The sequence below is a fragment of the Homalodisca vitripennis genome, unplaced genomic scaffold (assembly GCF_021130785.1).
Source record: "Homalodisca vitripennis isolate AUS2020 unplaced genomic scaffold, UT_GWSS_2.1 ScUCBcl_7459;HRSCAF=15155, whole genome shotgun sequence".
Lineage (NCBI taxonomy): Eukaryota > Metazoa > Arthropoda > Insecta > Hemiptera > Cicadellidae > Homalodisca > Homalodisca vitripennis.
In genome coordinates, this window is record NW_025783590.1 from 23721 (window position 1) to 33943 (window position 10223).

Genomic DNA, 10223 nt, shown 5'->3' on the forward strand with positions numbered 1-10223 from the left:
ATTGAAAAAAAAGGATTAAAATGGACCCCAAAATATAAAAAAAGCTTCGAAAACATACATTCTGAAAGGTAGGGGTGATTCGCCCCCCCGCCTTCAAACTTTCAAAAAAACACTGTTTTCATTAATGAATCTGGGCTTTATTCTCAAAATAAAAATTACTAGTTAAATTTCTTTTCTATCTAAATGGAATCAGTTGTAGACCTGCTCAATAATCAACTTAGATTTAAAAGCAAACATATCTTTACAATTGTTGACGAAAATAATGAATTTTGGTTTAAGGCGAAAGATGTTGCAGAGGTGTTAGAATATGAAAATACTAGACAAGCTATCATAAATAATATTGATAATGACGAGAAAATAGCCTTTAAATATATAAATTACAAGAGTCTATGCCATAGACCCTTTCAAAATCTTCATCCTGACACTATTTTCATTAATGAATCAGGACTTTATACTCAAAATAAAAATTGCTTGTTAAATTTTTTCTATCTAAATGGAGTCTGTTGTGGATCTGCTCAATAATCAACTTAGATTTGAAAACAAAACATATTTTTACGATTGTGGATAAAAATAACGAATTTTGGTTTAAAGCTAAAGATGTTGCAAAAATTCTAGAATATGAAAATACGAAACAAGCAGTTAGAGAGCATGTTGATAATGATGGATAAATTATCATATTCTGAAATAAATAAGGTGGGTCATTCGATTGCCCTACCTTCTAACTTTCAAAAAAATACTATTTTCATCAATGAATCAGGACTTTATTCTTTAATTTTTGAGATCACATAAAAAAGAGGCAAAAATCTTCAAAACTTGGGTTACAAAAGAAGTTTTGCCCTCTATTAGAAAACTTGGTGAGTACAAACTTGAAAACAAGATTAAATATTTAGAGGATGAAGTAAAACACTTGCAAATTAAAGATGAAATCAAAACGGAAATAATCGCAAAACAAAGTGTAAAAAATTGACTTGATGAAACCAGACCTTGTTTTGTAAAGATTTTGATAAGAAAAAACACCATGTTTTTGTGTTAATTAAGAAGAATCACATGTGGGAATATCCTTATTACGTTATCAGAGCTCAAAAGAGAGAAATACCGAAAAGATTAAAACATCTAAAAATAAATTATCCTGAATTAGAGATTTTGTTCATTGATGACGAACCAAATTCTATCAATCTGTATAACCAAATTAAAGAATCTTTGAATATTTTATACAACGGAAATCATTTTACTACAAATATGGCAGAATCTCGACTGATTTATAGAATATCTAAATTACACGATGAAAATGTTAATAAATTTTATTAAACTCTCGAATTATGATATTTTGTTTGTAAATGTTTTTGAAGATAAGGTAACCACTGAAGAGTTCTTCCACATTCACAATGAGTCTCTTTCTTTTGACTTTCTCGGTACATTCTTCTAGCACATTCCTTACAAAAAGCGTCCTTTCTATCTTTACTATAATGTCGATTATTAAATTCAGAAATATTCTTAATTTCTTTACAAATGTGACACTCTTTCTCTTCTAAAGTTAATTTTTCCATTGTATCGTATAAATCTCTTTCATATTTTTTTTACGACAATCCTTACAATAATATTCAAATCCGTCTTTTTTAGTCTTATTTTTATAAAAAGCTTCAAAACCTTTTATTTCTTTGCACACTGAACATTTCTTTTGGGCCTCCATTTATATAGAAAAAAATCTTTGACTTTCTCAATTCATATTCATAAAACTTTCCGGTTATTTCTTCATTATTTAAATCTTTTATACTATAAGTTACAGGATCTGTGTTATTAATTTGATAAATCACAAAGATTTCTCTTGACCAATTGTTCTTATATTTGTTCGAAAATGTTTGTTTTTTACTAACAATTCTTACATGATCATTGACTTTAAATTTAGTTTTCGTGTGAATTTCTGGTGGAACATACTTAAAAACCGACTCTAATAACTCTTTTTCTGCATCTTTTATCTACGTATTTAGGCTTCATTTTGATTGTGCTATGAACAGTATCGTTATATTTCTTTACGATTTCTTGAAGAATATCGATCCATTTAAAGTTTTTATTAATCTCAAAAATTACTTTCATTCTCTCATTTTGAGTTCTGTTATATCTCTCTACAATACTTGATTTCTCTTCGTTTTCAGTATGATAAATCTTAATGTTGTATTTTTCTCAAAACATCGTTAAATTCTTTATTTTTAAACTCTAAACCCTTATCTGTATGAAGTAGGTTTGGAGGTTTGTGATTGATCCTTATGGCATCTTTTACTATATCTTCGAAAGCTTTTGAAATATCCTTGCCGTTTTTTCTTTTGATAGCTCTTGACCAAGCATATTTTGAGAAAGTATCAATAACATTTAACATATACTTAAATCCATCATTTTGATCTGAATAGTTAGACATTATAACTAAATCTGCTGCCCATAAATCGTCAATTCCTAATGTTATAATTTTTCTCTTTTTAAACTTCTTTCGTACTGGTGCATGAATTTCTCGAGCTTCAATCTCTATCTCATCTTTAGTCTTCAATTCTTGCTTAACAGGTTTTGGATTTGGATTCTTTATAAACTTACTCTTGTTTGTCTTACATTTTGAACATTTTGCTGCAATTCTATACAATCCGTTTTGAGTTTGAACGATTTTAGAATCTATATTTTTCGTTTTTTTTCTTGCATTTGTGGCAGTGAATCAAATCATCTTCCATTTACATGTCAAAGTTTCCAAGTTTATTTAACTCATCTAATATATCAGATTTTGCTTCATTTTTATAGCCATAAGGTACTGTATCGATCTTATTTTCTAGGACAATTCTCTTATCATCTTTAGCGTTTAGTGCCAGTTTGTTTATGGTGATGGTATACAATTCATGTTTATAGCTTTTTATTACAGTCATCTCCCTAAATTCCTCTTTATCTTCGAACAAACATCTTTTCAAGTTTTCGATATTTATTGTTTTATTTACAACGCTTCTCTTAATTCCTTTACACCTAACTGGATTTTTGTCTAGATATTTGTACGAGTACATCTTTGATCTTAAACCACAAAATTCTTCTAAAACTTCGCTATTTAGTTCGTCTTTGAATTTTCCTATGACTTTCTTATTTTTAGTACCGAAACATTCATGATCTTTTGGATAATCGCTCGTATCAAAGTCCTCTATATTTTCTTTAATAATTTTAAAAGGATCTCGTTTCAATTCTAGGAAATAACTGTCTGTATCCATGTAACACAGATTTCAAATCTGGATCAAACTTCTTTAATTTGTTGTAAATAAAACTCGTACATTAGCAATTTTGAGAGGTCGAGAACTGAAAATCCTATGTAAATCGGTTTGTTAAATTTAACCTTTTGTTTGTACATGTGACTCGCTATACAGTTGTCGTCAAAGATATTGAAACATTTGAAAATTCGTTTTCTTAGCTTGTTTCATTGAAAATTCTTCGTTTCCTAGTTTAATATCACATCTATTTCTTACATTTTCCATCGATTTTCCAAAAACCGAGTTGTTCATAAGCTTATAAAAGTCCTTCTCAAAGTCACTTATAGCCTTGGTTCTCATACTAGTATTAAAATCGATATATTCTTTCATGAAAGGTTTCTGATCAAACGCAATAACCCTATTCACATGTTTTAAAATCATACCTTGTTCTAGATAGAATTTCAAATTTCCTAGAATGAACAACATATTCTGTTTTGTTTAAAAGAGTTGTGCAAAGTTTGTTTTTAAAATGTTCTGGAGCAAGAGGTAAATCTTTGTGATGTTCATGCAAATTTGTTGGATATTCAAGATCAACTTCTAAAATATATCCATAATCTTCGTCGCCAGTGAGTTCCAAAATTGTTTCTTTCCATTCTGCTGTTGTATACGTTTTAGGATCCATCCACTTGATTTCGTTATATGGTAAATTTTGCATAAGTCCATACCCATAAAGGTTGTTTGCATCGACGTAACAACAAATAGTTTTCGGGCTTTTGTCATTTATCAAAATCTTTTAAATATTTGTTATTTGCTTTCACATATCGTTTAATACACTGAGAAATGCCTCCGCGAATACCTTTTTCGATCATCACAATACATATTATAATCACTAATTAATTGTAATTCTATCTTCGTTAATTTTAACATAGCATCCCATGCAAGAACTGGGAGCTGTTAGATAGTGTGCTGGATCAAGTTTATAGCAATTCAAACAAATATTCCTAAAATTTTCAAAGATATCAGCGAGCAATAGAACATCTTGAATGTTATAGAGATCGGAGTAATTTCCTAGATTTTTTACTTTTAATTTGTTCCATACATTTAAGTAGTGTTGAAAATCTTTCTCAGATATGCTCTCGTCTGTCAAAAGTGAATAGAAATCTTGAATTCTCAATTCTTCTGTGTAATCAAGTTTTTCAATACTGTCGATAAATTCGTAAGGAAATATGCCTTTTCCAGATAGAATTTTAAAGATTTTCTTCTTCGTCATTTGGTTGTCTATCTAGAATTGCGTTCAGACCATCTTGTATAAAATGATTTGTATGTTTGAAATCATCTTTTTTGAGGTTTTTAGCTAACTTTTCTATAGACGATGCCATAAATCTGAACGTATCTACGAAAGAAAACTTGATGAACTTTCTTGGTTTATCATCTTCAAACTCATACCCATATCCTGAATTTACTGAATAATTTATGTATTTTTCATCGGTGTTTGCGATCAAATCAACATTACCATACTGTTTAGCCAATTCTTTTATGTACAAATGAGTATCGTAACATGACATATTGTGGCAGAAAACTGGAATATTTTGTGGAAATTTTAGATTCAGATTACAACAAGAATGAGCTGCGCCTCGGAATTTGCCGGTTAAATGACAGTGATCTCTCACTTTATTATAACTCTTATCTTTCCAACTATCAGGAGTAAAACCATACTGAACTGACCCAACATCATAAGCAGACCATTCACAGATATGACAAACGTTTGCATTTTGGTATGAAATTTCTTCTTCTTCAGTCAATTTCATAGGTTTTTTGTTCTTAGAATTATATTTTGTAGCTATGTATTTTGATATTTTATTGAGTTCTTCAAACAATTTTGCAGGAACATTTGGCAAATTTTCTTCATTTTTTGCTCTATAACATATAGGTTTGTACATGCGATTTGTCACATTTGACACTAAATATAGAGTAAAACCATAAGGAATGTGCTTCTGAATCTTGGTTGAAGTCGATCTTTGCGGATTGTTCTTGCATGTCGGTATTTTCTCTAATATACTCTCAAAATCCATATAAATAACGTACGGATGGCTAAACTTCTTTTGATAATTAGTGAATTTAGTTGTTTGTTGTTGACCAGGAAACGGCATAACTGGTTTACAAACTTCATGTTTGCTTACAAATTTCTAAATGATCTGTTTAAATCTCCAGATTTGTAGAAATGGCTTAAACATCTTCTGCATAGAAATTTTTTGTGTTCATTCATGCTTCGATAACTGAGAGAAAACGAGCTTATTTAAATCTGTTATCAAAACATAATGAGATTTGTCATCTTGTTTAACATACAATAAGTCAATGTTTAACTCAGCGTCGTATTTTTCAGAAATTTGTAATGGAACAATATTGAGTTTCTCATCATAACTGTAGATATTTATAGACATTTTTGGATATTTGTACTTGGAATTGTGACTTCGTTTTTCAAATAATTGTATATCTTTTAAGGACATTGGATACTCGAAACCTGAAAATATCTCGTCATTTACAAATTTCTCGTATTGCTTTGCTCTGTCAGCATTCTTTTTTTCGGGTTTTTCAATAGCGCATCGGATAGAATTAAACAAAACAGAAATCATCTTTATTTTTGATATTTACACAAGCTTTCTTATCTTTGATTTTCTTTGGCAAATCGATATATGATCCTGCGTTCATTATTTCGTGTTTATTAAGGCTCAAAACTAGTTTGTTTGCAGCTTTTTAAATGTCCATCCAGAACCCTTATTTGGATGATTTGTCTGTTCTCGATGTGTTAATTTATTAAATTGCTTAGTAATAAAAGTCCGTTTACATCTAAAGATCTCGTCTGCTTTTATAGTAAAGTACATTGGACAAGTTTGTGTGTGTTTCACCGTTCACTAAAGTTCGTTCGTATTCGCATTCTAAAGAGAGATATCCTTTACTATTTTTCACAGTTTCTTGAAATTTTTCGATTAAACTTTTAATTTCTGGGCGCAAAATAGAAAGATATTTGTAAATTTGACATGAAATTGTCGTTCAAATTCGTTAAAATGTATTGCTTAAATAGACCGTGTATTGAGGATAAAACTTCTACATCAATGATATTTTCAGGTTTCTCATTAATCGTTTTATCAATTTCTTCGATCATTTTCTGACTTAGTTTTGTCGTTAGTTTCGATAGCCAATTTTTCAGCTATTGAATGAATTTTTTCATCATTAAATAGATTGAGATCTTTTTTACTTTCCTTAAAATTTTTCTTTAGTTCACGCAATTTTTCTATATTATACATCTTCTCGTGACCATCGATTTGATTCTCTTTAGCCCAAGTTCTCAAATAATTTAGTTCTTTATTATAAATTTCTTTGTTCTTCAAATGATTTTTTCGACTTATAATGTCGGGTAAAATGATGTTCGAAAACATCTTTTTTTGCAGTATGGACATGTTATTTTACTTCGTGCCATTGTTCTAGTTTATAAGGTAAAAATTTCTTAACTATGAATTTGAAAAAGTAATGCTTTTTACTTGAATTTGACAGAAATCAAGCACAATTTCTGGTGAAACAGTGATAGATTCTTCTATTTATTATAGAAAAATCTGTAAACTAAGACTTAAAATTATTGAAAAAAATAGTATATTTATAGGACAAAATAGTACTTTAATTACTATATTGGTTTGTATGAGGTAATTTAAATTCTTTATACTATTTTTTCAATAATTTTTTCTTTAACTTTTTCCAAGATTTTTTCATTAAGATTTTAATATATTTACAACAGAATTTTCGTTGATTCGAAGCAGATATGAGATCATTAGATTGATTCGAAGCATATTTGACTAAGTTTTCAGCTCAAGAAAATAGAAGCAAACAGCTATAGATTCGGTTTCATTCGTGATTTTTCATTTTTGGTCAGTAGGGGATTCTGGGTCGCTTTTGGAACGGATTTCAGTTAATTTTTCATTCGTGAGTTTACAGATTCGTTTATTGTCCTTTAAACAGTATTTTCCCTTGATTTTCTGACTGTCCCCAAAAGTGAGCTAGAACCGCCATATTACTATCTACTTAATATATATGTATATATATATATATATATATATATATATATATATATATATATTAAAGATATATATAAAAATGTAGTAAGTAGAATTGGCTTAAGATAACTACCTTACGCACTGTTAATGAATTCTTTGTCTGTTTATACAAGTACCTTAATGTTTAAAGTGTAAACTTTGTTATTTTTAATATTTTTTATCTGCTTTTAACTTTGTTTTTATTTTATTTAATGTTGTTTAAAGTGATAATTTAAATTGTTTAACAGTAGTTATACTGTTGGTACTAAGTTGATTTTTTATCTTTCTGTTTTGTTAATTTTTATTTGATAAAATTTTAATTTTTAACACTGCAAAAATGTTGATCTTCAGACCACAAATACGTGAACCACTTAAAGGAAAATAGTTTTACTGTAATATAGTTTTGTATTAGTATTATAGTACAAGTTTACTATGTTTCTGACTATGACTATTGTACACTAGTGTATCTGATGACAATAAAGCTTTATGATTCTTAAGTCAGACCTTTATGGTCTACAATTTATTCTCAGTGTTTTATGAAATTGATTGTCCATAATAATCCAACTTGTAATAATTAATCTAGTATCGTCGCTTTCATTCACTTTTCGAACACATTTTGTACAGAAACCTAATGTCCTTTTCAGATGAATGGCTCTGGTATAGTCTATATGATAGAGCACCAGAGTACTGATGACCTGTCCTGCATGTACAAGCTTTATTCAAGAGTTCCAGATGGACTTAAAGACAATGTTCAACATTATCAGTCATTATCTCCGTCAGCAAGGCCAAGTACTGATCAGGGATGAAGAAACCAATAACAATGCTCTTATTTATGTTTCAGGTGACTTTACATTACCAAGCCACTGAATTAATACTAGTGCTTTCTTTCTGTCAGATTGCTTTAATGTTGCCAGGTGTCTACTCTTTTGTCTCAAAGGTAATATTAGAATGCAGAAATGCTCTAAATAGAACAAAATCATTTTTGGCTGGGTGCCAGGTCATGAAGTAGCACATACCCTGGCCAAGATAGGCTTTTGGTAGAGCTGTGGAATAGAATTCCTCCTATAGTAAGCTTTAGTAAATGCCTGGGAAAGAGGGCCAGATCCAAAACATGGAGAAAGGCCTCAGGACTCAGGAAATAAAAACGTTCATTCCTTCGTATGCTGTAGAAATGGATCAAGCTCCTAGATCTAAGCAAGGAGAATATACGACGTACTTGGAATGCTAAAAGGATATTGATAGAACTTAATGGCTCTCTTTGGATACATCTGATGAAGGTGCGTTTAAGCCAGACTGATGAATGTAGTGGAGCACATATGGCTGAACTGGCCTGCTGTTTATAAAACCATGAAAATATTCTTCTTGAGCACAAACATAGAGACAGGAGCCCATAAAACTAATTAGTTTTTGCAGACGCCTTTAGATTTGTCTGTAGTTAACAATTCTGTTACAATAGACTCTGTCCAACACAGAAACAATTAAAAGTAGTAGAACAAAAAATCAAAGCCTTTTTACGTTATTACATCTATTTTAGATGCTTTCGAGAATGTTCAATTCTGTACTGATTAGGGTTTTTAATTAAGTTTTTTTACATTCAATATTATTTTGGAGGATGTATCTCTCATTATGATGATATGAAATACTTTCTTTAATTAAGGAATTTAGAAGCAGAAGAAAAAAATGTACTGGCTTTCCTACTATTAAAAGGAGATTTTAGCATTAACCCTATAGGCATAAGGTTTTCAACCTTACATTTATGCAAAAAAGTGAAATGATTGGTGTGTTCAGTTAACTTAAGATGCACGCTCTCAAGGTCTTTGATTTTGTTCACTGGTTCCAGGTCCCTACCGAGAATCAATTCTAATAAGTATCAAACAGTTAAGATATTTGTAATAAACCCATGCAGAGTCACAGTATGGTTTTTAAGAAGTTTATCTAGCATTAACCAGTAACAATAAAGGCCCACTCCTGTTCCCTCCTTTTTTGCTGCTATCTTGTTTCTGCCATGAAGATTGCCATTTACTATTGGCCTATGGTTAGTCGTTGGTGGTTGATCGGCAAATGTAGACCTATTGTGACCTGTATTCTGTAGTTTCAGTTTTAATAATTAGTGTTGTGTTTTGTTTTTTTATTAAGTGCATGTTTTAGAGTTTTAGAGAAGTTGACACAACATGGTGGTTGTGTTTCCTGACTTATGTGTGTCACAAACGCTCTTGTAGGATTTGTTTATTTTTAACCTAGATTGTAATTATGTGTGTGTTGCTTAGTTATTTACCTGAAGAAGGGATTATATTACAGATCTCAAAAGGTAGTGTTTACTGATTTTTTTGTATCACTGAATGATGGCAAATGTCCGGAAAATCCTGTTTCCTTCACAATCCTACCATTGTCAAAAACAAACTTCAAACAAAGAATTCCGAATGGGATTCTTCTCCTAACCTCAAGCCTCTCACAGTCCATAATAATGTGTTCAGCAGTCTCTTCCAGCTGGTTACGAGATAGTCTACACCTAGAGTTTTCGGTAGTGAGCCCTTACGTGTTTCCTGAATTGACTATGTCCAGTAATGAGAAAGATTACCTGTATCAGAAGGTATATTATTTAGCTTCATCAGCCAGTTCGTGAACTTGATGTTAGTGGCTCTAATGAGCTTCTTGCCAAATGATTGGCCTGAGAAAGTCTTGCCACCGATGACAGCGCTTATCTCAGAAACATTTTCTTAATAGCTTGGTGGACAGTTAACTTGCTTATACCACAAGCCGGTTCAAGTCTCAGAAAGTACCATTTCTTGCTGATTCGTCAGCGAGTTCATTGCCCCTAAGCCGACATACCCAGGAGCTCAGCTGAGATGTACGGAGTTATGACTAGCTAGAATGGATAAAGTCTTTATGCTGAGCTGTTAAGTTATTAAGAGTACTATCAAGCCATATC

The 10223-nt window shown here is 30.7% G+C and overlaps 1 pseudogene; it reads left to right on the forward strand.

Moving 5' to 3' along the window:
- LOC124374192 overlaps positions 1-9884 on the forward strand; it is a 33391-nt pseudogene extending 23507 nt beyond the window's left edge.
- The last annotated feature ends 339 nt before the right edge of the window (positions 9885-10223 follow it).